The sequence below is a fragment of the Schistocerca serialis genome, chromosome 6 (genome assembly GCF_023864345.2).
Source record: "Schistocerca serialis cubense isolate TAMUIC-IGC-003099 chromosome 6, iqSchSeri2.2, whole genome shotgun sequence".
Classification (NCBI taxonomy): domain Eukaryota; kingdom Metazoa; phylum Arthropoda; class Insecta; order Orthoptera; family Acrididae; genus Schistocerca; species Schistocerca serialis.
Genome location: NC_064643.1, coordinates 355,365,093 through 355,390,627, shown reverse-complemented (window position 1 = coordinate 355,390,627; position 25,535 = coordinate 355,365,093).

Sequence of the window (25,535 nt, the reverse complement as noted above, 5' to 3'; positions counted from 1 at the left end):
TGATTTGGTATACACATTTCAGTTATGCACACTTTGGTCCCAGAAAATGCTTTCATAAATTACGAGAAAATTGCTACTTCAGTAATATGGAAAAACGTATTCCATCTGTTCTTGCCAAATGCAAATTATGTCAAAAGGCTAAGCCGCCAACTATTTCTCACAGAGCACCGTTGTTTCCTATCATTCCACCGAAATTAAAGGAGATGACTGCAGTCGATTTGTTCGGTCCAGTGGTTCATTCTACTAATGGTTTTGCGTCCATTTTGGTACAGTGGAATTAACATTAAAATATGTGTGTTTTACACCTTTACGAAAGCAACAGCTCGTTCAGTATCTAATTCTTTCATCAAACTTTTCTTAAAGAAGTGGGTCATGTTGATAAAGTTATATCAGATAATGGATCACAGTTTCGCTCTAAAATTTGGCTTCGTACTCTATGGCGTCGTAAGATTAAACCAATTTTCATTTCACTTTTTCACCCTCAATCTAACGTTTCAGAGAGATGGATGAAGGAAATCAATACACTGTGTCGACTTTATTGTCATCAGAATCACAGAACTTGGGATCAGTATCTTCATATTTTTCAAAACATTCTGAATGAACTCCCTATTGATTCAACTTCTTTACCGCCTATACTGATATTAAATAACAAAGCACCGACAAATCGCATTTCTGAAATCGTTCCTTTTCCGCCTACATGGAAACTGCGTCCTTCTTAAGTTGTCAACATGGCTCTACAAAATATTGCGTCTGCGGCTGCTAGAAGAGAGAAATCAGCTAAACGTCCTGGTCATTTAAAAATCTTGTCAGTTGGTCAAAAGGTGTTAATTAAGTCTCATCGTTTGTGTCACAAAGGAAAAGGCTTGTGTCGCAAATTTTTTCTGATTTATAACGGTCCATAGAGGATTCGCAAAATTATTCATGATAACACTGTCGAAGTAGAAACTCTTAAATCTCGGCGCTCTAAGGGAATACATCACATATCGGACTTTAAAATTTTTGTGGAATGACATACTTTTGAGACACTAAGAGTTATACGTAAACACACGGAGAATGCAAGGATACCGCGCCGTGTTCCGGCGGCAGCAGATACTCAAAGCAACAGTCAAGTCTGCGCGCCACACAAGGCAGTCATTGACCGCAAACAATCACTTTCTACGCCACGCACCTACAGCTGATCGAGCGCTCAGTGCGAATGCACTGACAGCCGTAAACAAATACACAGTCAAATTTCTCCGAATAAATTCAGTATAAAGCTATAGTGACTTGATAAATTATGTTATTAACGTTCAGTATATTTCAGGATACGGTTGTATAAAATATTTAAGACCTTCAGGTAAATTCTGTGTCTTCGACGTTAAGAGGACTTGCTGTGGAGAAAACTTCAGGAAGAATGTAATTTCGAAGAAAAAAAAAGTAATAAACCAAAAAGGTAACTGTTAATTGTGTTTATTTTTCAGGTAACATATTTGCACTTAGGTACGTACTTTAGACGTAATTTGCTGCTCGCGATTACGTGATTCATACTTTGTGCTAAAATTCATTTTCTATGAATTTACTTGTGAAGCGACGTGCTTGCGTACATTAACTAATTTTGACAGTGATTGATTAATGAACAGGGTTGTCACTTGTGTATATTATGCATCGCTTGGCTGCTATGCTTTTTCACTGATGTCACACTTTTTTTTTATTATGTGTCTGCTGTGCTTATTTATTTAAATTATAATTGTCACCTGATTAATTGCACTGATATGGTTATTTATGTAAGTCATACTTTGTGATTTATCTGCTTGCGCCTTCATGTTTACTTATTAAGATTACATATGAACATTTATTTGCTTATGCTGATATGATGCTAATGACCTGTTTATTACGTAAGATACATATTTGCTGCCTTGCGTATGGATTGCATATTTACACATTTCTGTTTTTTTGTCATAACTACTCTTTAATTTGGTATATAGAAATGCTGATATACTGTGTACGAACATAGAATTTAGGTCACACTATGGTATTAATTATAGATTGTTCGCTTGGCAGAGCCTCGTTGTAGGAATTGTGCTGCATCCACTTGTTGACATTTTGTTCCCTACTGGTATATTTACTCCCTATTGCATGATTTGCTTACGCTCAGTGCCTTATATTTTTAAGATAAGAAAATGAACTGCTATAATTCGACGAACGACATTAGTACAAGAAACATCATAGAAGTCACATGAGCTGGAGGTTTTATGGAAGCTGTATAAATGTATGCTAATAGGAAGGAAGCTAACGACATGACATACCAACACTAGGTTTAGACCATTGACAGTTATTACACTGCATTCTTCGTGAGCAATTGGAATAGCAAGTGATACTTGACACAAGAAATACTCCACATGTTTGTTTCTGTTTTGCCATGATTCTTGAAGTGGTGTACACACTGTGAAATATTACGATTTATTCACTCAAAGTCTTATGTGATCTTTCATACTACGTACTCGTACTTACTTACTGAGAGTTATTCAAACCAAAGGCTGTTAGAGGTCATGTATGCATTTCTTTTGTTTAATGATGGACAAGGTAATCAAAATGTATTTTATGATTCATAATGAGTAGAAGATTTGGATCAGATGGATTACACGGAGGTTGTGTGTGGACATTGTGTCTTCGGATTGTATGGGATGATGAATTGAAGTTTGCAGTAGGATTTTATCTGTACTTGTTCGAGGAGACTGACTAGAGGAAAGAGTTGTTACGGAAGTGAAATGATATCGGTGATAAGGTTTATATGTATCGACGTATTGAAGAGGTATTATTGAGGTATTGAGATTATGTGAAGTCGATGATTATTGGAGTTTTGGTGGACAAGTGGTAAGGTAAATGATATTGATGATAAGGTATATATGTATCGACGTAAGAGGTATGATTGAAGTATTAAGATTATGTGATGCTGATGATTATTGGAGTTTTGGTGGATAAGTGGTAAAATAAGTGAGGAGCATATTTTTTTTGTTGGTTTATATGGAGCAAGGAGGATGAAGATAGCAGACTAGAACACTCAAGTGGAAGGAAGATTGTCTACACACACACTTTGTTAAATCACTAAGCAGTATATACTTTTTTTTGGAGAGAGGAAGTATTTGCATATCTTGGCACACTGACAGTTGTTCAGCAACCGTACATTTGATTTGGCTTGGCAAACATTGTTCTTGACATGATGACTATGATGTTGACTAACTATTATTGACTGTTACACACTGTCGCCATTACTGTTTGATACACAAGTTGAACATAAAATTTTGACAGAATTGCATTTACACAGTTAACACTATTCAATTACACAGTACTACTTAATGTGGATGAAAGATGAGTGAGTGTGTTTTGTGTGTTTTCCTTTCCTATCCCAAATAATTGGTACCGACCTATCTCCTAAATATTATTTTACTTCTTTGTTATGGCTTTAGCAATGACACCCATAAATATTATAGGTTTACTGATATTTGTGTATTTGTAGTATTTAATACGACAATTATCTGATATCATTTGTGTGTTTAATATTATTTGTATGTTTAGTGTATGAGCATTGTAAAAGCAATTGCGTGTGCATTCAAACTGTTGTTCATGCCTGCACTGGTTCAACATTGATGTGTGCCACTAGGAGATGTTTAATTTCTGCTGATAAACTCTGAGGAACTGTCTGATTAGTGATAGTGAATATTATGGACTGCTGTCTGCACCTGTTCAACATTACTGGGTGCCACTGATGGAACAGCTTCTACTGAAATGATGTCTCTTGTTGCTGTCTGCACCTGTCCAACATTACTGGGTGCCACTGATGGAACTAATTCTATTGAATTAATATCACTTGTTGCTGCCTGCACCTGTTCAACATTGCTGGGTGCCACTGTTTGAACTGTTTCTACTGAAATAATGTCACTTGTTGGTGTCTGCACCTTTTCAACATTACTGTGTGCCACTGATGGAGTGCTTCTACTGAAATGATGTCACTTGTTGGTGTCTGCACCTGCTCAACATTACTGGGTGCCACTGATGGACTGCTTCTACTGAAATGATGTCACTTGTTGGTGTCTGCACCTGTTCAACTTTGCTGGGTGCCACTGATGGAACTGCTTCTACTGAAATGTCACTTGTTGGTGTCTGCATCTGTTCAACATTGCTGGGTGCCACTGATGGAACTGCTTCTACTGACATAATGTGCACCTGTTCAACATTGCTGGGTGCCACTGATGGAATTGCTTCTACTGAAATGATGTCACTTGTTGCTGTCTGCACCTGTTCAACAATGCTGGGCGCCACTGATTGAACGGCGTCTACTGAAATGATGTCACTTGTTGGTGTCTGCACCTGCTCAACATTGCTGGGTGCCACTGTTGGAACTGCTTCTACTGAAATGTCACTTGTTGATGTCTGCACCTGTTCAACAATACTGGGTGCCACTGATGGAACTGCTTCTACTGAAATAATGTCACTTGTTGGTGTCTGCACCTGTTCAACATTACTGGGTGCCACTGTTGGGACTGCTTCTACTAAAATGATGTTACTTCTTGCTGTCTGCACCTGTTTAACATTGCTGGGTGCCGCTGATTGAACTGTTTCTACTGAAATAATGTCACTCGTTGGTGTTTGCACCTGTTGATCATTGCTGGGTGCTACTGCTGGAACTGTCAACTACTTGTTTATTGATATATTGAAAGGGTTTTATGTGAATATTTGTAAGAACTGATTTTTTGTGTGTTTACTGTTTATAAGACGTTATGAGACTCTTACCTGAACCTATTCGTCATGGCTGACGCTATTGATTAAATTGTTTAACCACATGATACTTATGTAGTGTAATGACACATTCCTATGCAGAGACATACAATATCTTAAAAGCTGCGCCAAAGATAAATTGAGAGGCATGTATATTATAATCTTTGTAAAGTTCACATTGGATTCTCTTTTGTTAGATACTCCAAGGAGCTAAGGGACACTTTCGATTGTTGCCTTGTGGAGGATGGACGTGATTTTTGGACTGTGCGGAAAGGCAGCCATATGGTTGGTAATTATGGTTTGTGCGACGAGCACAGCAAGTCTTATTGTGTTGTGAATAAAAAAAATGGTGAAAAGTATCGAAGTGTTACGAAAATTATTTATAGCGACGTAGCATAGTATTCCTTGGTTTCCACCGTCTTCGTGAAGTGAACCGATGCCGACTCATGATGGTACACACGGTCAGCAAAGAGAAGAACATCGATGGCGACTAATGAATTAATATTGTGGCAGAAGGACTAATTCTACGTCTAAGGTGAGAACTCTGATTAAATCAACAATGACGTGGAATTTAAAATGTAAAATGTTTTTTATTTATTTCGCCACACTGGCGACCGCTGACAGGGACAGTGCTGGTGGAACAAAGAGTAAGTACTTCATTGTTGTGCTACAAATGTACTTGTACTAATTACTGTTTCTCTGTTACATGACGCACATGGAAAATGAAGAATAAAGTGAAACAGTATTAACTGTATAAACGGATGGCACAATAACCAGAAGGAAGAAGGACAAGGATTTACAAAACTAACGTAATCGTGAGTGACGCAGCTCAGTCGGAATTAAGGTAGGAAAGCGCAAACGCATGCAGTGGCTGCACCTTGGCTTAGCTCCACTTAAAGCAGAACCATTTCCTGTCTATATTAAAATCCTGGTAGTGTTTGTGGCAACACACAATTACACCTTGATAATTACTTTTTTATGTTCAACAATCGCAGAATTAGAAGACGTAGTGCGCCATCTTGTAAATTTCCGACGCGCAACAAATAACAATCGCGAGATATTTTTATTAATTCAACTGCGAGAGAATTTAAAGATTTAGATTAACAGTAAAGTACAGATAAAAATAATATCTTCACAATGGAATCGGAGAACTTTAATTTAACAAATGTTCATGGACACGTCACCGATTCTGACAATCGTGACGTAAATGATGACGCAATTAGTTTTTCAGCACAACATAATGTAGAAGTAAATACAATTCAATTGCACTCCACAGGGATTAACAATAACGAACCACTTGCAAATGAAACCTTGTGCACAGTCGATGAAGCATCGATTACCAGATCAGATGAAAATATTTCGAGTGAAATCAGTGAACCTAGCCCGGTTTCGATTCAATCAGACCGTGGCAGAGAAACAATGGCAACAAATAATGGCATAAATACAAATACACAAGCTTCGTCAGTTACGCTTGAGGCATTATATAGTCTGATGTCAAACGTGAGCGAGCAATTATCTGATTTAAAGATGAGTCACAACACAACGAACACAAAACTGGCGAATCTAGAAGTCAACCACAACACAACGAACACAAAACTGGCGAATCTAGAAATCAGCCACAACACAACGAACACAAAACTGGCGAATCTAGAAATCAGCCACAACATGACAAACACAAAATTGTCAAACATGGAAATTGGGTTCCAACAGCAGTTTTCAAGTGTAAACACGCAATTTGAAAACATACACAGACATTTCGATCAACGCTTAAATAAACTCACCAATGAAATCGATCAAAAGATCGAAGACAAAGTCATCAAAACCGTCAATAGTGTATACAATGTATTGGCAAATGACTTAGAAAAGAAATTGTCAGATCTTACAAACAAACAGGAACAGGAACTGTCAGAAATAGTAGAAACACACAATCAAACACAAACCGTACAAAAAGAAATACATGAAAACGTACAGGCTATTCAATTAAATTTAACAAGAGTACAGTCCGCATGTGAAGAAGTACCTGACCAAGTTAATAAAGTTAACGAAGAAGTCGGTTTTCTGAAACAGGAGACTCGACGTATCAACGCGGACATTATCAAAATAAATGAAACTTTAGAAAACGGTAATGTAAATGAATCAATAACTGACCGGGAAACAAAACTTTTTGAAAAATTAGGTAATGAAATCAAAGAAGCCGAGGACAGAATACGCTAGGAAATTGCTAGTAGACTGAATGTTTCAAATGACTTGCCTACGTCAAGCAGCAGGCAGCGCGACACTTATTCGCCCGTGCCAGATTACGATGTCAATAACGCAGAACATCAGGCGCCCAGTCCGGCGTATGTGCACGCACCGGCACAGGCAAACAATGGCTATTCGCCAAACGCGGTGCTGCAACAGGCAGTAGGTGTGTCGCCTTGCATCTCGACGATTCTAGTCGATGAGAGCCTGTTGAAACATAGACAGTTTCCAGTTTTCTCCACAGAATCCAGAAAAACTCATCCAGTCGTATTCGTAAGAGCATTTAAAAATGTCTTACCAAGAAACTGGACTGAGGCACAGAAGATTAGATATGTAGTAGGCTTCACACAAGGCGACGCACTTTTGTGGGCCACAGACATGGCTGAACAGTGCGTCACCTACGAACAATTTGAACGGGCTTTCTTGGAGAAATATTGGTCTGTTGGGTCCAAGAAAGACTGCGCCGTGAAGTATTCAACCCACAACCGTTCAACCTCAAAAACGGCGGGTTGAGAAAGTATTTCGAAAAGTACTTGAATAAGACGCGCTATTGGAACAATCCAATACCGCACGTAGATGTTCTCAAAATTCTGAAAAACAGACTACCCGCGAACTTACGCAAAAAATTGGTAACCATACCGGAGAACGACCTTGAATACTTTCTTTCCGTGCTTGACTCAATTGATCTAATATACGAAGAAGAGCCGAGCACAAGTAATCGGAATGAATATTCCGGAACCAATCAAAACAACGGTAACGGATATCATTTTAATGGCAGTGGACAAAACCCACACAGTTCGCATCCGTATGCGACAAGGCCAAATAATGGAACCTGGAATTACGGAAGTCGGAGGAATTCGGCGCCACAGAGACGTGAAGACCGAAGGTACAGTACAGATTACGGTCCACGCCGGTATGGTAATGATAGAAATCACGTGAATGATTGGTCAGGCCCGCGTGATGAAAGGCGGCACACAAATGAAAATTACAATAGTTACAGTAATAGGAATGATAGACCAAGGAGGAATAGCGACGGCCGGTCGCAAGAAAATGTTGCACGCAGCGGTCCGGAAACTAATTGGCGACAGAATAACCACTCAGTACACTTTGTAGAGGTAACGGACAGTACTGAAGCAACGCCTTTGTCTCCCCCGGTAAACAACAATCGGTCGTAATGAGCCCCCACCGGCCGACCGATTTGACAACAGGGGGCACAAACAAGCACACATTACATCTTAGACAATTATTTTTAAGATATGATCAGGATGCGACCGTAGAAGATGATCTATGTGAAGAAGAGATGAAAGCACCGGACAAGGTAAGTGACCTCGTGCAGGCTGCAATAACTGCAAAGATAGGAACTATAATTACCAACGTAATTTTAGATACAGGCGCATCAACGAATATTATTTCTAACAGTTTATTTAAAGGAGTTTCGAAAGTATTAAAAGTACCAGTGTTGCCAACGGAAAATTGTAAAATCTTGACAGCTATAGGTAACAAGTCAAAAAGTATTGAGTGGCAGACGCAAATACCTCTTACCATTAGCGATGTCACGATAAACTGTACATTCTTAATCGTTGACAAGTTAATCGTCAATTGTATTTTAGGCATGGAAGTTTTCCGGCAGTATAAAGTGAACATCGACATAGGCAGTGGACTTTGCTATTTCCGAGTGGGCAGTCGTAGTGTGAAGGTCAATCTTGTAAGGTCAACAATAGATCGTAATGGCCAATTACAGAAACAAGCTGAAGTAAAATTAGTTTACCCACAAGTTTTATTGATAGATATTCCTTTCCCCGAACAATTACACACGGAAATAATTAACGAACAGGCCGCCCACGAGAAGGTAGGAAAATCCACTTGTCTTTCAGAAACTCAACAAAATGAACTAGCAGATCTTATTTATGAATACCGCGACATTTTTAGAAAACAGCCAACAATAATCAATACGTATGAATACAAAATGGAAGTCTACCCACATAAAACGTACTGCCATAAATCATATGCGATACCATGGGCAAAGAAGGAAGCGGTTCGCAAAGAAATAGATAGAATGGTTCTATGGAAGGTGATAGAACCTTCACATTCACCGTACTGCAGTCCCATCCTAGCTGTTAGCAAACCTGACGGATCAGTCAGATTAGTACTTGATGCGCGGGAAATTAATAAGATCATCGTACCAATACGCACTAGACCGGAGAACTTAGATGAGCAATTGCTTATATTTCATGGATGAAGTATTTAACATCCGTTGACATGAAGGCTTCGTATTGGCAAATAGCCCTACATAGTGATAGCAGAAAATATACTGCGTTCATTCATGCTGGCAGAAGCTATCAATTCCAAGTACTGCCATTTGGACTCAACGTGAGTGCTGGGGTGTTTATAGAGGCTTTAGACAGAGTATTGGGTCCAGAACTGATTAGCAAAGTGACGTTGTATGTAGACGATCTCTTGATAGCCACGGACACTTGGCAAGAGCATGTAGAATTGGTACACAACGTGTTCCAAAAGTTCCGAGAATATGACGTCACAGCAAATTTTAAGAAGTCCGAATTCGGAAGGGATCAAATAAAATTTTTAGGCCACATTATTTCACCAGGCGGAATTTTACCAGATCCAAAAAAGCTTGATGCCATAGAATATTTCCCCTCACCACAAACACGTAAACAATTGAAAGCGTTTCTGGGGCTCACGTCATTTTCTCGAAAATTCGTGGCCAAACTGTTACTGAATAGTGATTCCCTACTCAACCTTTTAAGGAAAAACCACACATGGTTGTGGACAGTAAAATGTGAGGAAGATTTCGTAAAAATCAAACAGGCACTCATAAACGCACCCATTTTGAAGCATCCTAACATGAACTACAACTTTTGTTTGAGCACGGACGCATCATGTCAGGGATTAGGCTCTTGTCTGTTCCAATTAGTAAATGACAATGGAGAACAGAAAGTAAACATAATTAGTTTTGCAAGTAGAACGTTAACGGAATGTGAAAGAACCTATTCGGCAACTGAACTTGAAGCGTTAGCTGTAGTGTGGGCTTTCCGCAAGTTCCAATACTATCTCTGGGGAAGGCATACACGAGTGTTTTGTGACCATCAAGCACTATCGTTTTTACTCACATGCAAATTGTTGCACAAACGGATTGCACGTTGGTGTTTATTCCTCCAGGAATTTGATTTCGAGGTAGTTTATATCAAGGGTGAACAGAATGTAATTGCCGACGCATTATCGCGCTTGCCACAAGGCTTGAGCGAGTTCAATGAATTGATCGAACAGACTTCCGATTTTAGAGTTTTTCTGATGCATGATGGCACATTTCAACCATTTTACAGAAAGATGTGTAAGGACATGAGCAAACTACAAAAGGAAGACAATAGATGGAGACAAGTTATGCAAAAACTGCAGGCAGATGACAATAGTACATTGAAACAATATTACACAATGTCAAACGATGTTCTTTTCTACAGGCGCAATCCACAATCCAACACCTGGTGTGTCTGCATCCCGGAAGAATACATAGACAATTTGATAAGACACACACATAGACTATGGGGACACTATGGGGTATCAAAATGTACAGCGAAAATATCAACGTATTGTTACTTCCCGAACCTCAGACGCAGGATTGAACAAATAATAAGAAAGTGTACAATATGTCAGAAGGTTAAACATCTTAACAGATCTTGTTTGGACGTATTACACCCTATCATTCCAACTAGACCAAGAGAACTAGTTTCCGTGGACGCAGCAGGACCATATCCACGAGCTAGGGGAGGAGTTAGATATGTGATCGCATTTTATGATGTCTTCACAAAGTATTTAAAAATGTATGCTATAAAAGCAGTACTGTCGGGATCAATAATCAAACGCATGATAGAAGACTACATACCACTAGTGGGAAAACCGAAAATTATATTAACTGATAATGCAGCGAACTTCACTAGTAATAAATGGAAAACATTTCTCGAATCTCAAAACATAAAACATATATTGGTATCCAAATTTCACGCAGAATCGAGCCCGATTGAGAGAAATTTTAAAGAATTTAATCGCTTTATAAGAACTTATGTACCAAATAAACAGACAAAATGGGTAGAATACATAGCTCCATTTCAGCATATTGTAAACAATTTAATTCATACTTCAACAGGCTTTACACCTACAGAGTTAATGTTTCAAGGCACAGAACTTGACGAATGGGCTAAACCTTTACCTAAATTAGCCACAAAGGAAATAACACTAGGCGAAAAGGTACGTCAAGCATTACTACAGATGGAAGAACAAGCAGAAATAAGGAGAAAGCAGTTCAACAAAAGGATAAGAAAGGTTACAGAATTTAACACTGGACAGGAAGTACTATTATGTACCCACCCAAAATCCTCTAAAATTAAGGCATTAAACAAAAAGTGGCAGTTGTTGTATGATGGCCCTTTCATTATAATAGACAAACCTCACCCAGGATGTTATCTGTTAGGTAACACACGAACGGGCAAGGTGAAAGGGTTATACCCCCACAAGGACATCAAGGAATTTTTTCATTAAAGGTTATATGTTATTTTAGCAAAATTGAAATTGTACAACCTTGGATCACATAGTAAAATTGCTGTCATTAACCTAAGAAACTTGCAAACAACTGGGGGCATATGCCAGCTTAAAAACGCATATTTAACCAAACCTAATGAAACATGTGTTACTGTGAGTCTTAACACTATAAAATAAACCATACGGTACTTTTGTAGTCTAACTCAGTTATTTAAGAGAGAGGAACGAAGACAAATTAGCGCGAAGGTCAGAGTTTGTTCGCTTGAGACGAGCAACAAACCACACGTCGAAGTTGCAATCCAACGCTCAGCTCTTGAGCACGCGATAGCTGCATGTCAAGACGAGGTCATTGGCCGCGCTGTAGGCAGCGAGCCGGGGAGAAATCTTCCCCCCTTCCATGTCCGATCAGCTGAGCGTATACAAAGCGCGAAGGCGCATGCGCGGTCGAGTCCAGGTGTCACGTGACTATTACACGATGGTGGCTATCACGAATAATGTTCACCAACAATGCAGAGTTTTCCCCGCACCTACAGTCCAGTCGTGGTACGTAAGCGCGCATGCGCGGAAAGTTTAAAAGTTTTGAGACCACTCTTACTATGAGACACAGAGACGAAAGTCATTCAAAAACAAGAAAGGAAAGGGTACACAAGTCTTGTAAATAGTAACTTAGAAAATTTAATTATAAGCTGGTATTACGTAATAAAAGTGAACATACAAGTACATACTAGTCATGGACGGTATTGTAATATTATATTATACTGAGTAAAATCTTAGCTTGTACGGAAGGAGAAAGAAAATAGAAAAATAAATAAATAAATAAATAAATAATGCAGATATATAACCGGAAGAAAGGCTATGTACACGAGAACAGCACACAATTACATATAGGGAAAAAGCAGCAAAGAGGAAATCAAAGAGATAACGCATACATTTACATTACACAGTAGCTAGCGATTTTCAGAATGAACAACAAGGTAAACGCGGGAATTTTTGTGACTAAGGAAAAGAGTGGCACAAGCTTTAAAATAGGGTAATAATAAACAGACCTATGCAGCGTGAGTAATGAACTGAATCCCTCTCAAAACAAATACCTAGGGCTTATAGAGAGAGAGACACACATTAACGTTAGGAAACACCCGAAGCACTCAGCAAACAACTTTGTAGAATATATAAGCTATAGACGAGGGTACATGTACGAAAGCTAAAGTGTAAAGGAGGAAAATAGGGAATGTTGCACATTAATGGACTGTAAGGCAGTTATGTATGTAAGAAGAAATATTTAGTTGTAAGTATTATTAGTATAAGGGACGATGCTCAGCACACCCTGAATTATTTTGGAATATTGAAGGAATGGTGCAGGGTACCGAAAAAGGGCCCCACCAGCAAAGTGTATATTATAGTGGTAGATATTTTTTTGTGTATAAACGTATGTATGAATGTGTGAAAGGCGAAAGAAGCTCTGTACATGTACGGAACTTAAACAACGTAGAAGTGTATAAGGAAAATTAAACTCTAAGACAACCTCTTATAAACATGTATACCTAACATCAAGAAACAACTTAATTAAAACCGTAAGACTCTACGAGTTTACGAGAAAATACGAAAAACCTGATACAAAGTGCAACATTAGCGATGCTTTACTCGTGTATGCAGAAGGAAGGTATGAATTACTTTACCCACTTCAAACATGAAAGGATAAATCATGTTAAAATTATATCTTTCACACATATAACGATTTACGGTCACGAAGAATGAAAATGACATCGCCGCTATACGAGAAACAGGTAAGTAGTGTGATCGACGACCTGTAAGCAAAGGAATCGTCTATAAAATAAACTATGAAAAAAAAGGTCATACGGAATTTCATGCTGCACTGAAGCTATGAAAGTGTGATTATTCGTGTACATAGATTTTCATGACAACCAATGCATTAAAATGTCTATTTTTTCTCCCATGATAACACAAGATGCCTATAAGCGCACTTTAATTGAAAATGATACACGCACACAAGGGCGTGCCGCTATTATGAAACACTGTACATATTAATAGTAGCTACATCCTGAACTTCAAGATTGTATGTTTATATGTCTATGTTAATGTAGGAAATTTTATTAGAGGTAATGATTTACAAGCACACCAGAACGTGCTTAAGCACAAAACACTGTACATATTAGGGTTATGCTGCATACAAATGATTATTTCGTGCATTTTCAGATTTTATACGCAATAAACCGTAACATACACGTAGTCGTTGCCACTACCCTAAGTAGAAGGTAGAAAATTCCCTTCCCAAGCTTCAGTGGAGCGGCTACAGCTGTATTCTCTGCATGCTGATGCATGTCGTTGCGTATGAAGAATACGTGACGGAGGTAAACCTTAACTTATACTCGAGTTCCAGAAGGAAAACAAGGGACTTGTTCCTTCTAACAGATTAATGGAAAAAGGCGAGTGTGTGTGTGTCAGTAAAATCCAAGACGAAGAAGCCACTATGAGTGGTCAAAAATTTTTTCAATTTTAGTCGATAGTTTTTCCTGTAGTTAATGTAAACAATGTATTGTAGGTATTATATGTTATTCCATTGTATGTGATGTATTTTGTATTTCATGCCAAGTCCCGTGACTTACAAATTATGTGCATTGACCAGAAGTATTGAGGGGAATGAATCTCAGTACAATAGGTAAAAGGGGTTAATGCGAAGAAAAAAAAAAGTGTAGTGAAAAGGAAGTTTCGATTGCAATACTCGCGGTTAAAGTGGTGTGTGTAGAAATTAAAATTGTGCATGGCGTCACAGTAGGAAAGGACAATGCCAAACAAGTTTGACATGGTACGCTTCTTACCAGGAGCTGAATCGACGGGATCGTCCTCCGCCTCGCACATAGTGTGGTGTGTTCTTCGGGGCACATATTCCAATGTACCTCGTCGTATCCAGTCTAAGTACTGGAAGGAACTACAAAAAGCACACGCATACTGAGGTTCGGAAGTCTCGACGGTACCCGCACGTCGGTGTATATTCAGTGCACTGGCGCGCGCATTCAACCAACGTCGCCAGCTAACGGACGACCAAACAATCAGGCGCGCGTATCACCCGCCCATATTCAACACGGGCTAGCGAACAAAGCTCGTCGCCCCAGAATAAATACAGAAAGCAATACAAGGACTTAATTTTCACCTCTGATGAGGAAGGAAACATTTGTATGTAACGTTGTATTCAGTGTATATTTTATTGTACAAACTTTACTACATGATGTCATTTTCTCAGTATTAACCAGAACTTTGTATATTAGGATTAAGGTTTGTAAATATTAGCATAAGTATACCAAAAAACTGACACACACTTAGAAATACCAAAGAATTCACAGTGCCATGAAAATGAGACAATAAAAATGAAGTGTGGTAAATAAAAGACCCCCAAACCTATCAATTGCAAGGTCCTGTCAATCAAATAAAATTTTCTAGTGACAGTATACAGTAGGGGGGCAGTTGTAATGACACATTCCTATGCAGAGACATACAATATCTTAAAAGCTGCGCCAAAGATAAATTGAGAGGCATGTATATTATAATCTTTGTAAGGTTCACATTGGATTCTCTTTTGTTTGATACTCCAAGGAGCTAAGGGACACTTTCGATTGTTGCCTTGTGGAGGATGGACGTGATTTTTGGACTGTGCGGAAAGGCAGCCATATGGTTGGTAATTATGGTTTGTGCGACGAGCACAGCAAGTCTTATTGTGTTGTGAATAAAAGAAATAGTGAAAAGTATCGAAGTGTTACGAAAATTATTTATAGCGACGTAGCATAGTATTCCGTGGTTTCCACCGTCTTCGTGAAGTGAACCGATGCAGACTCATGATGGTACACACGGTCAGCAAAGAGAAGAACATCGATGGCGACTAATGAATTAATATTGTGGCAGAAGGACTAATTCTACGTCTAAGGTGAGAACTCTGATTAAATCAACAATGACGTGGAATTTAAAATGTAAAATGTTTTTTATTTATTTCGCCACAGTAGACTATTAGGTAAAATCACATGTATGCAAGTATTTGTATTCCTTACTGTATTTTATATATTAGGTTATTGAAGGGTCAGTGCAAAGCCAAAATATATGTAGTGAAGTGATATTTACTTATTAATATTATCTTTTATTTTTTTCTGTATTTTTTATGATGAATTTGGTGGTATTTTCACCACCAATGCTGGCAAAAATACCATCAAATTCTGGCCCGTGCAGGAGGGGCATATGAAAGGTGGTTACACTGAGCCACAGCGCCAGAGATTGCGCCAGAGTATTATTCAGCCGCCTCCACTGGCAGTTCTTATCGAGAAATCGTGGTGGAAAGTGCTTGTTGAGTTATGGCAGTAGCGAGTCGTAGTTGAGAAGTTGCGGTAGTGAGTGCTTGTTCAGAAGTTGTCGTATTGTTTTGATGGGCTAGACACCAGATGTTATTGGATTGGGGATGCTGTAATGATCAGAGTGTGCTTTTCGTCAATATATATGAACGTAAAAATTCCTTTTTTTTCATTATTTCAATGTCTTAAACAATAATGCCTCTTGGTCAGAGGTTCAGTCAACAAAGCATCTTCGTGTTCTTGTATTTCTGGTTTCTATGTGCAATTATAGTATTTCTGTTTTTTGTAATTACTTCAGTATAAATGGTGTTTAAAATATCTGGTCTTATTGAGGAAGAACCGTGCCAGTTGTGTACGTTGAATCACACTTCCACACACAGAACAGCTACACTTGTGCCTTGTTGTTTCGTAGCTTTCATAGTTGCTGGGGACTTAATTAATTAATTGAGTTAACGGAAATTTCGTTTCATTCTTTGTTGTTGTTCTACGCAGTCAGATTGCGTACAAATACCAGTCAGGGCCAACCGGTTACGAGACTTTGTAACCGCACAGACAGCGACTAAAAAAATTAAAAATTATTTGCATTCATAATTTAATTAAGCCCCCATGCAATGTCCTGAGTGATTAACGGACTTATCAGGGCACAGCAGAAACCGCTGACGATAGAAACTTGAAGTTTCGAGATGGTTTGATCTTATGTTGTAGACATCGTTTAAAATGAGATTTTTCGAAACTCCAACAATAAGGAGATTAAATAGACAATGAAAGATTAATAGAAAATAATGAAATGACAATTACATCAAGACCCTAAGTTGTCGACAGGCGTTGATATACATCAACGGGGACAGTTGAAAATGTGTGCCCCGACAAGGACTCGAACCCGGGATCTCTTGCTTACATGGCAGACGATCTATACATCTTTTTTTTATCTCATTTTGTTCTATATTATCCGTTGGCTTTGTTCGGAGCGGACGTCCGATGACACCCGTTTAGATTTTTCGTTGATCTGTTTAAACAGTTGTTTTGTTATAGAGGGGAGCTAATCCTCAGACCCAACACGCTAAGCTACCGTGCCGGCGGACGCCCTATTCGTCTGAGCCACCGAGGCCACAGAGCATAGTACAACTGCAGGGATTTATTCCTTGCACGCTCCCCCTGAGACCCACATTCCTAGCTTAATGTCCACACACTGCATTCGTAGTGTCCCTGCCCATTACACGCCAGTCGACAGCTTAGGGTCTTTATTTAATTGTCATTTCATTCTAAGAGAGCTGCATGGTCACCAATGGTATCTGTTCCCTCGGACATGGTATCTTTTCTTTCGGACATGTCAGAAAGAACAGATACCATCTTCACATTTATAATAGAAAATATGTCATCATTACGCCAATTTTGAAGCTAGAACTATTAAAATTGTTATATAGTTTCTCGGTCAGAAATAAGACATGTGTTTCAGCATTTTGGTAAATTCGACCTGTAAGGGTGTGAAGTAGTGGGTGAAACTTTTTTAAAAAATGAATCGCTGTTAAAGAAGTACAACAGCGTTTTTAAAGCTAAATGTATAAATATTGTGTTTGGGTTCTTCGTTAGAACTTAAAAAATAGTTGTTTCAGTGTCCTTGGAAATTCAACCACTAAGGGGTTGAAAAAGAGGAAGAAAATGTTAATGAAAGTATTTCACCAAATTTAAGCATTTTTAAACCTAACTCTATGACAATTGGTGATTGACTTCTAGATTGAAATGAAGAAATATGTTTTCAGTGCAATATGATCTGCAGTTGCAAAGGATTTTTTGAATGATTTCGTGATACTTTCAGCTGTCATTCTCTTTTTTTTTTTCACGTACAGTTGCATAATTTTGGTCTTAGGCCATTTTCAAGTATCTACAACGGAGATATTATACATTCGATATATTAGTGACATTTGTTATTGTGACATAAGAACAAGTCCTGTCTCTAAATAAACTAGTCGCATTATAACTTACTTTATGGATGATTCTTTAGTAGTTCGTTAATGCCATGTACATCCTTGCTCCTGTCACTGCATGCAATGGGCTTAAATAAATTAGAAAGTTTTTTCGTTATTTTAGGAGCACTCTACTTATGAGCGGTTATTGCGAAGCGCTGATATATAAGGTCAATATTTTAACAAACTTAATACTAGGAATATTATAATTATTTTAGAGAAATTGGTTAATGAATCTAGGTATGCCTTTGTTCTCACTTATATTAAATTAGCGTTCATCATTGGTGTAAATATAATAGTATGTAATTTATATCAAGTGACCTGTAAATATTTGTTCTATTATTGTGGAAGCACATTATTTGTAGTTGGTACAAAGATCTTATGTATAAAATCGGTCGTGGAAACTATGACAATCGGGTGAAAATTGTTTGATGGTTGCGTGAGCTTCCGCATTACAGTCATAATTATTAAGTAGTGTAGAGATAATTTTACATTCCATGGCTATGAAGTGATTCGTCGTAGAACTGCTAATAAGATGTCTAAGAATTCAGCATTTCGCACGACTTTTTGCTCATTTAGATCTCTGTCTGGCTGGTACTTTAGGTGAATGTGAATTTTAGTTTCCTCCATTACATCCATGATTTTTCCTTTCTGTAACTTACGTAATACTTGGATTGATTAATCTGTGTTAGGTATTTTGTGGTTGGTGTCTTTTAAGTGTGCAACAAAGGTGGATGGGTTATTGTCGTGTGTTCTGAAAACCATGTGCTAACTTTAATTCCTGTTTGTCCAATATAAAATTTTGAGCATTCTTCACATTTAACTTTGTAGATTCCTGATTGCCAAATTGATCCGATTCCCGTGGTATCTGTCGCAATAATCGTTGAAGATTGTTAGTTTTTCTGTGGTTAGTGTATATACTGTATTTTTGAAGCATCGAGCAATTTTGCTGGAAACAGTTGGTATGGGCACACAAGAACTTTGTTCCTCTGTGGTTCATTTGTGTCTCTGGTTAAAGTTATTTCATCTACGGTATTGGTATGTGTCTGACTGGTTTACTTTTGAATAATGTTCGGAGCAGATCTAGATTTTACTCAGTTTCATCTTTTTCCAGTAGTATACTGCTCAGTCTTTCTATAACAGATTGAAAATATGCGAGCTTCTGTGCTCTCGGGTGGCATGATTATTTGTAGATAATTATGTCTGTTGTCGTTGGCTTACGCTAAATATCGCATGCGTGTTCAGAATTTTCCTTTGAAAATTTTAATTCATTAAAGTTTACGCTCTTATTTTTTTCTCTTTCAATAGTAATATTAGCTTTTGGATGCCAATTGTTTAACTGTTAATGCGTAATGTTACTCTCTTGCACAGTACCATCGAATATGATTAAAATGTCATCGATATATCTACAGCAATAAAAGGTTTTTCGGCTGTTTGAAGGAACTTTTTTAAAAACAAAATTTTCTTCTAGAATTTCTTGCAGAAAAATTTTGTTCTGGGCTGATAAGTAATTGTAAGAAATTCTTCGTAATCACAACAAGAAATTCTAGTAGTTATAAAATGTCATCCATATGTCTCTGGCTGTTTGAGTGAATTGGTTAAGAATTTTTGTTCTGAAGTATTAACGAAGTATCAGCTAACTAACCTGATAGGCATCAACCCATTGCTATCCCATCTTCATGGAGACAAATTTTGTTCTGGAATGAAAAGTAATTCTAGGAAATGATTAATTGCAGAAGTTCTAAAATTTCATCGAAATATCTATAGTAATAAAGGAATTTTTTTGGTTGTTTGGGTAAACCTGTAAGACGACGCATTATAGAACCACAGAAAGTAAAATTATCGTTACACTCGTTAATAAATACGACTGTAATACGAAAGATCACGCCACCATAAAGCAGTTTTTACTTGATTCCCATAGTTTTCTGTACTGTTTCATTAGAGTACTATTGTTAAGTCTGGCCCACTCGTCTCGTGCCTAAAGGATGATGCGTTCACGGAATTCTGTACAACAATTACAGCAGAATCACATTAATAGTTTTTGTTAGAAATAAAAAGAAAGACAACACTTTACTTGTATTTATAACAAGTGTTGCAAGCGAAGGGTGACATGCAAACAGTACTGTCCTTCGCTATGGACAATGTCCAAACAAACAATGGATATGGATCTCTAGTAACTGTTCTGCGAGAGCCGGTCTGCAACTGTCCCAATACTGAGCCGATACTGGGCGGCCGAGCCTGGGAGGAGCGGCGCTTATATTTTCCTCTTTTAGAGGCCCCTCCTGTCGTGGTGCTAATCAGTGCCTTCTCTTCTATTCCGTTCTTCATCTTCGTTCGGGCGCTTGTGGTTACGCCAGAACATTCTTCCATCTCGCCCCCTCCCCTTCCTTCCCGCAAAGTGACGGACCTTCGTCGTGTAGGGAGCGCGACCACGGCGGGTGAGGCAGGAGTGTGGGAGCATCGCCGGGCCGGAAGCTGTGGCTACAGGGGGCGTCAAGCTTCCGGCCGTACCCCGACATCAGTGCTGCGCTCTGGCGGAAACGTCACCCAGAAAACGACCAGAAGGGATACGCGCCCACCTTCTGCTGCCATGAACCAGATGAAGAAGGCGACGACTGCTGCGGTGTTGGTGGGTCCAGCGCCATCGATAAGACGAGAGGAGGTGGAGGTGGTGAAGGCTCTGTCTCCATGGGGTCGTCCTGCGGTGTCGTGATGACACCGTCTGGCGGCTGCTGTGTCCGCGCTGTCCTCTGGATCCGTGAATCTGGGGAGGAGACACAAAAGGATCACCGTGCACATGATTGTGATCCAGATTGATTGTGATTCCTGCGCTGCAGCCCGTCTGGTCTGAAATGACATACAATCAAGTGCCAAGTTGGCCGACAATCTCGCCTCGCGCCCACCGCCTGCTGCCACTAAAATCCCTGTAAGAGACAATATCATGCGGCGCGAAGCGATACTTCCGGCCTTCTTTCGGCGTCGGATGCTGAGGAGGGTGGAGCAGGTGGAGCAGTGTCCGATGGCGGCGGCCATGAAGCAGTTCCAGCGACGATGGTCCATCTCGTGGGTACGAACGATAGGAGGCGAGAAACAGGTGCAATGCTTGATGCCTGGTGTGTGCTGATCGAAGTTTGGCCATCTGCTGCTTGAAGATTATGACAAAACGTTCCGTTTCGCCGTTTGACTGTGGATGGAACGGTGCACTAGTTAGATGCTGTATGACATTGCGTTCACAGAATGTTTCAAATTCATTTGACGTGAACTGAGGTCCGTTGCCTGACACTTTTGTTTCAGGTAAACCTTCGAGGCAAAAAATCGGTGACAACACCTGAATTGCGCAACGTGACGTTGTCGAGTTCATTGGCACAGCAAAAAGAACCTTGCTGTATGGGCCAACCACAATGAACCAGCGAGTGTTCCAGTAAGTCCCGCAAAGTCTAAGTGCACACATTCCGGTGGTGATTGCGACATAGGCCAAGCAAAGAAATTTTGTGGCGGAGCGGATTGATTTTTCTAACATGTGTGACACCGTGACGTCATCTGTTGTATTTGGGTGTCCATACCCGGTTAAGTACAGTGTCAACGCGCTAACTGTTTCGTACGAACAGTGCCCCAGTGTCCTTGGTGAAGTAACTGCAACACTTGTGTTTGCAAAACTTTAGGGATCAACACACGTGTCTGTCCACTGTCCTCTTCAACAAGAATTACATCTTTCTGTACAGCAAGGCTATGCCGACGTACAAAGTTTCGGGGCACTACACAGTTCTATACGCTATGCAAGGAACGAGGCCAAGATGTGCGAATGTATGCCAGCAAAATGTTTAAATCTGGATCAGCTTCCGTGGCCTGTGCAATTTTGTCATAGTTCAGCGGAAAAGACTGAAGCAGTTCAGAATCCTAAGCGTCGATTTGACAAGTCTGTATCAGTGCCAATCGGAAGACATAAAAGTGGGTCCGCATTACCGTGTTGAGCCGTCAGACGATACACAATCTCGTACTAGCTCTGACACAACATCATAGCCCATATTTGCAATTTTTGGGCAGTTCGTACTGGAACCGTTTCCGTCAGATGAAACAAGGACTGTAAAGGCTTGTGATCCATTACCAAGCAGAATTTTCTGCCATACAAGTGGTTCAAATGGCTCTGAGCACTATGGGACTTAACATCTGTGGTCATCAGTCCCCTAGAACTTAGAACTACTTAAACCTAACTAACCTAAGGACATCACATACATCCATGCCCGCGGCATGATTCGAACCCGCGACCGTAGCAATCGCACGGTTCCAGACTGTAGCGCTTAGAATCGCTCGCCCACAACGGCCGGCTTTCTGCCATACAGATATTGGCGAAATTTAGTGACACCATACACAATAGCGAATGCTTCTTTCTCAATTTTTGAGTAATTACACTGAGCTTTGGACAACCCTTTTGATGCGAAAGCAGTAGGTCTGTCTTTAGCAGCAATTCTGTGCGAAAGCACTGCACCGATTCCGTAAGAGGAAGAGTCAACTTGCAATACAACTGGTTTGTCAGGATCAAAGTTAACTAAGCATCGATCACTGAGCAATTCATCTTTAAGTTTTTGAAAAGTTACTTGGCACTCATCTTTCCAAATAAAGGGGACGGTCTTGCGATGGGGCTGCGATTTGTGCAGCATTCGGTATGTACCGAAGGTAATAGTTAATTTTTCCTAAGACTGATTGTAATTCTGTGACAGTGCAAGAAACTGGCAAGTCTCGTATGGGTAACAACTGCGATTTGAGGGGATATACACCTTGACTGTTTATGACATGACCAAGATACTGCAACACAGGTTTAAAAAAGTCACGTATGTCCAGTCTATACTTAAGTCCTGCATCAGATAACACACGAAACAAAGCACGTAAATGTGCACCATGCTCTTCAGGTGTACGACCTGCTACGACTGTATCGTCCAAATAGTTCGCACAGTTTGGCACTTGTGCAGTCAGCTGTTCCAAATATCGCTGGAATATGGCGGTTGCGGAAGCACTGCCCAAAGTCAAACGCAAGTATTTAAACAAGTCCAAATGAGTTTTCACTACACCCACTGTTAGATTCTTCATCGAGCGGTATTTGAAGATACCTGTCGCGCAAATCAATTTTTGAAAAGTAGCGTACAGCACCTAATCTGTCCATGAGATCCTCTAGGCGTTGCAGTGGCCAAGTATCAATGGCAGTTTGGGGGTTGACTGTAGACTTAAATTCAACACAGAAGCGAATGCGACCTGAAGGTTTGGGCTGCAAAATCAGTGGACTTGCCCATTGACTAGCTGATATGGGTTCAAAATGGTTCAAATGGCTCTGAGCACTATAGGACTTAACATCTTGGGTCATCAGTCCCCTAGAACTTAGAACTACTTAAACCTAACTAACCTAAGGGCATCCCACACATCCATGCCCGAGGCAGGATTCGAACCTGCGAGCGTAGGGATCGTGCTGTTCCAAACTGAAGCGCCTAGAACCTCTCGGCCACACCGGACGGCGCTGATATGGGCGCAATAACTCCGTTATCTTACATTTCTCAAAGTTCAGCAGCGACTTTGTCCCTAACGCAATGGGAACATTTCTGACCTAGCAAAACTTAGGCTGAGCATTTTCTGTCAGATTAATATGTGCAACAAAACTGTTAGCCTTTCAAAAAACCTTCAGAAAAGATTTCGGGGAATTCTTTTGCACTGAATGCAGTCACTGACAACACATTGTCCTGAATGTTGAACCCAAAGAAATCAAAAGAATCAAGACCAAAAATGTTCTCAAACTCGCGTGATTGTACTGTAAAAGTCACTGTTCGCTATGTGAGCGATACATAGCAGGCAAAGTAATAGTTTGGAGAGAAGAAATGTCTTGTCCATTATAACCAGTTAGTTGTGTGCTAGAATTAGACAGGCGTTGGGAGCCTAACAGTTCAAATTTCTGACGATTTAGCAATGTGACAGAGGCACGCGTGTCCAACTAAAATTTCAAACAAAAAGTTTGTTCGACTGGAATATTACTGAAGAAACAGCACGCTTGATAGGTTTGATAAAACCTGTTGCAGACTTTAATATACTGCATTAGTGGCATGGGCCTTGTGACTAGATTTTGGAGAGTGGGCCGAATTTTTGTGTTTGTTACATTGCAGGCATACAGACTGTACATGTCTTTTCTTGCTATGAGCTGAGTTTGTTGGGAGTTTCAGTCATGGCGTTTGTGCCATGAATAACACCTAGGGCAAGACTTAATTTTGCTCACCTGTGTAGCCACCTGCTAAGCGAACTGCTTACACAGCGTGGAAGGTCGTTTACTCGGCGTGGCCAGCGCACGCCGCCAGTGCGGAATGGGGTGATCACAAGTAAGGGACTCAACCTGACAAATAGCTGGCTGCTCAAATGTATGAGCCGACAAGGCACTGGAATCATACTGGTCTAGTATTTGCACTACCTGCTGAAATGATGGACGGGACTGTTTCAAAATTCGTTCTCCGAGTTTGCCATCAGATACAGTCGTGAACAAAACGAGAGAGACCCCTCGCCTTTTCCTTATGCAGATCCGCACTGCTTTAAAGTCTGCTACACAGCATAACAGGCAAAGCAACGAAGTGCTACCAACATACTATGCACAGGCGTGAAACTGGAAAACTATCCGAACTTTGTCAGACTGTTAGCAATCATGTGTAAGACTATATTAATGCTGGTTAGTGTGTTAAACAAGTAAGTGTAAGATATAAATGAAAGAAGAAACGCTAATTAGTATTAACTGTACTAATAATAATGAATTTCAGCTTATCGAGATAACATAACTGCTTTAGTGAGACAAAGTACCCCAGATGGTTACGAATTAGCAAAATATTATGCGTATTCGGCCGCAAAACGGTCTGTGTCAACGTTCAGATTAGTCATACAAGATTACCGTTGCTGACCTACCACGAAAGTGTGCACATTTAGCAATGCGTGAAGATTCATATCGAAATTCAATTAAAGATCATTCAGTGCCACACTTAAGTCAATTCATTTATTGACAAAAGTGGAAAAAGTAGGCAGAAACAAGTATGAAATTCTACAAGATTTTCATATTTACATCCACAGGGCGCCGGTACATAATAAAGGTAACAATGAAACGTATTGGGGTCACGAGAATTTCTTACAATTGCTTTCTATCTGCCTCCATCGAGATTAGAACCGAAAACAAACCAGACCTCCCTTGCAGTAGCAAACACCTTTCACTACGCTAGCAGACAACCCAGGCAAACAGCCCTCTATTATTATCCCACACATGAATAAGCCGGCAATTTCGCACTGAAAATGGCAAAATGATCTGCAGTTTCTGTTGCATAGAGCTTTCTGGACTCAAAAACATGAATTTTCTACTTTTATGTCACCACTTATGGGACAATCATTCGGGATGTTTGTCGAAATAACAAAAAACTGTTATTAGTTAGTAAATTTAGTAGCATAATTCTGCACCACCCCAGGAAATAAACGGCGACATAGCTACCAAACGTATTCTACAATGTTTCGAATTCTCCATTAGACCCGACACAGCCAGAAAACGTTAATTAGCCGAAGTGTTTCTTAAGCTAGCTAGCAATGGAATCCTCGCACTTCTAAAAAGCGGTGGCATTAATACTGGGATCTGAAATACCACGTGTACAGGAAAATGGATTTTATTTGC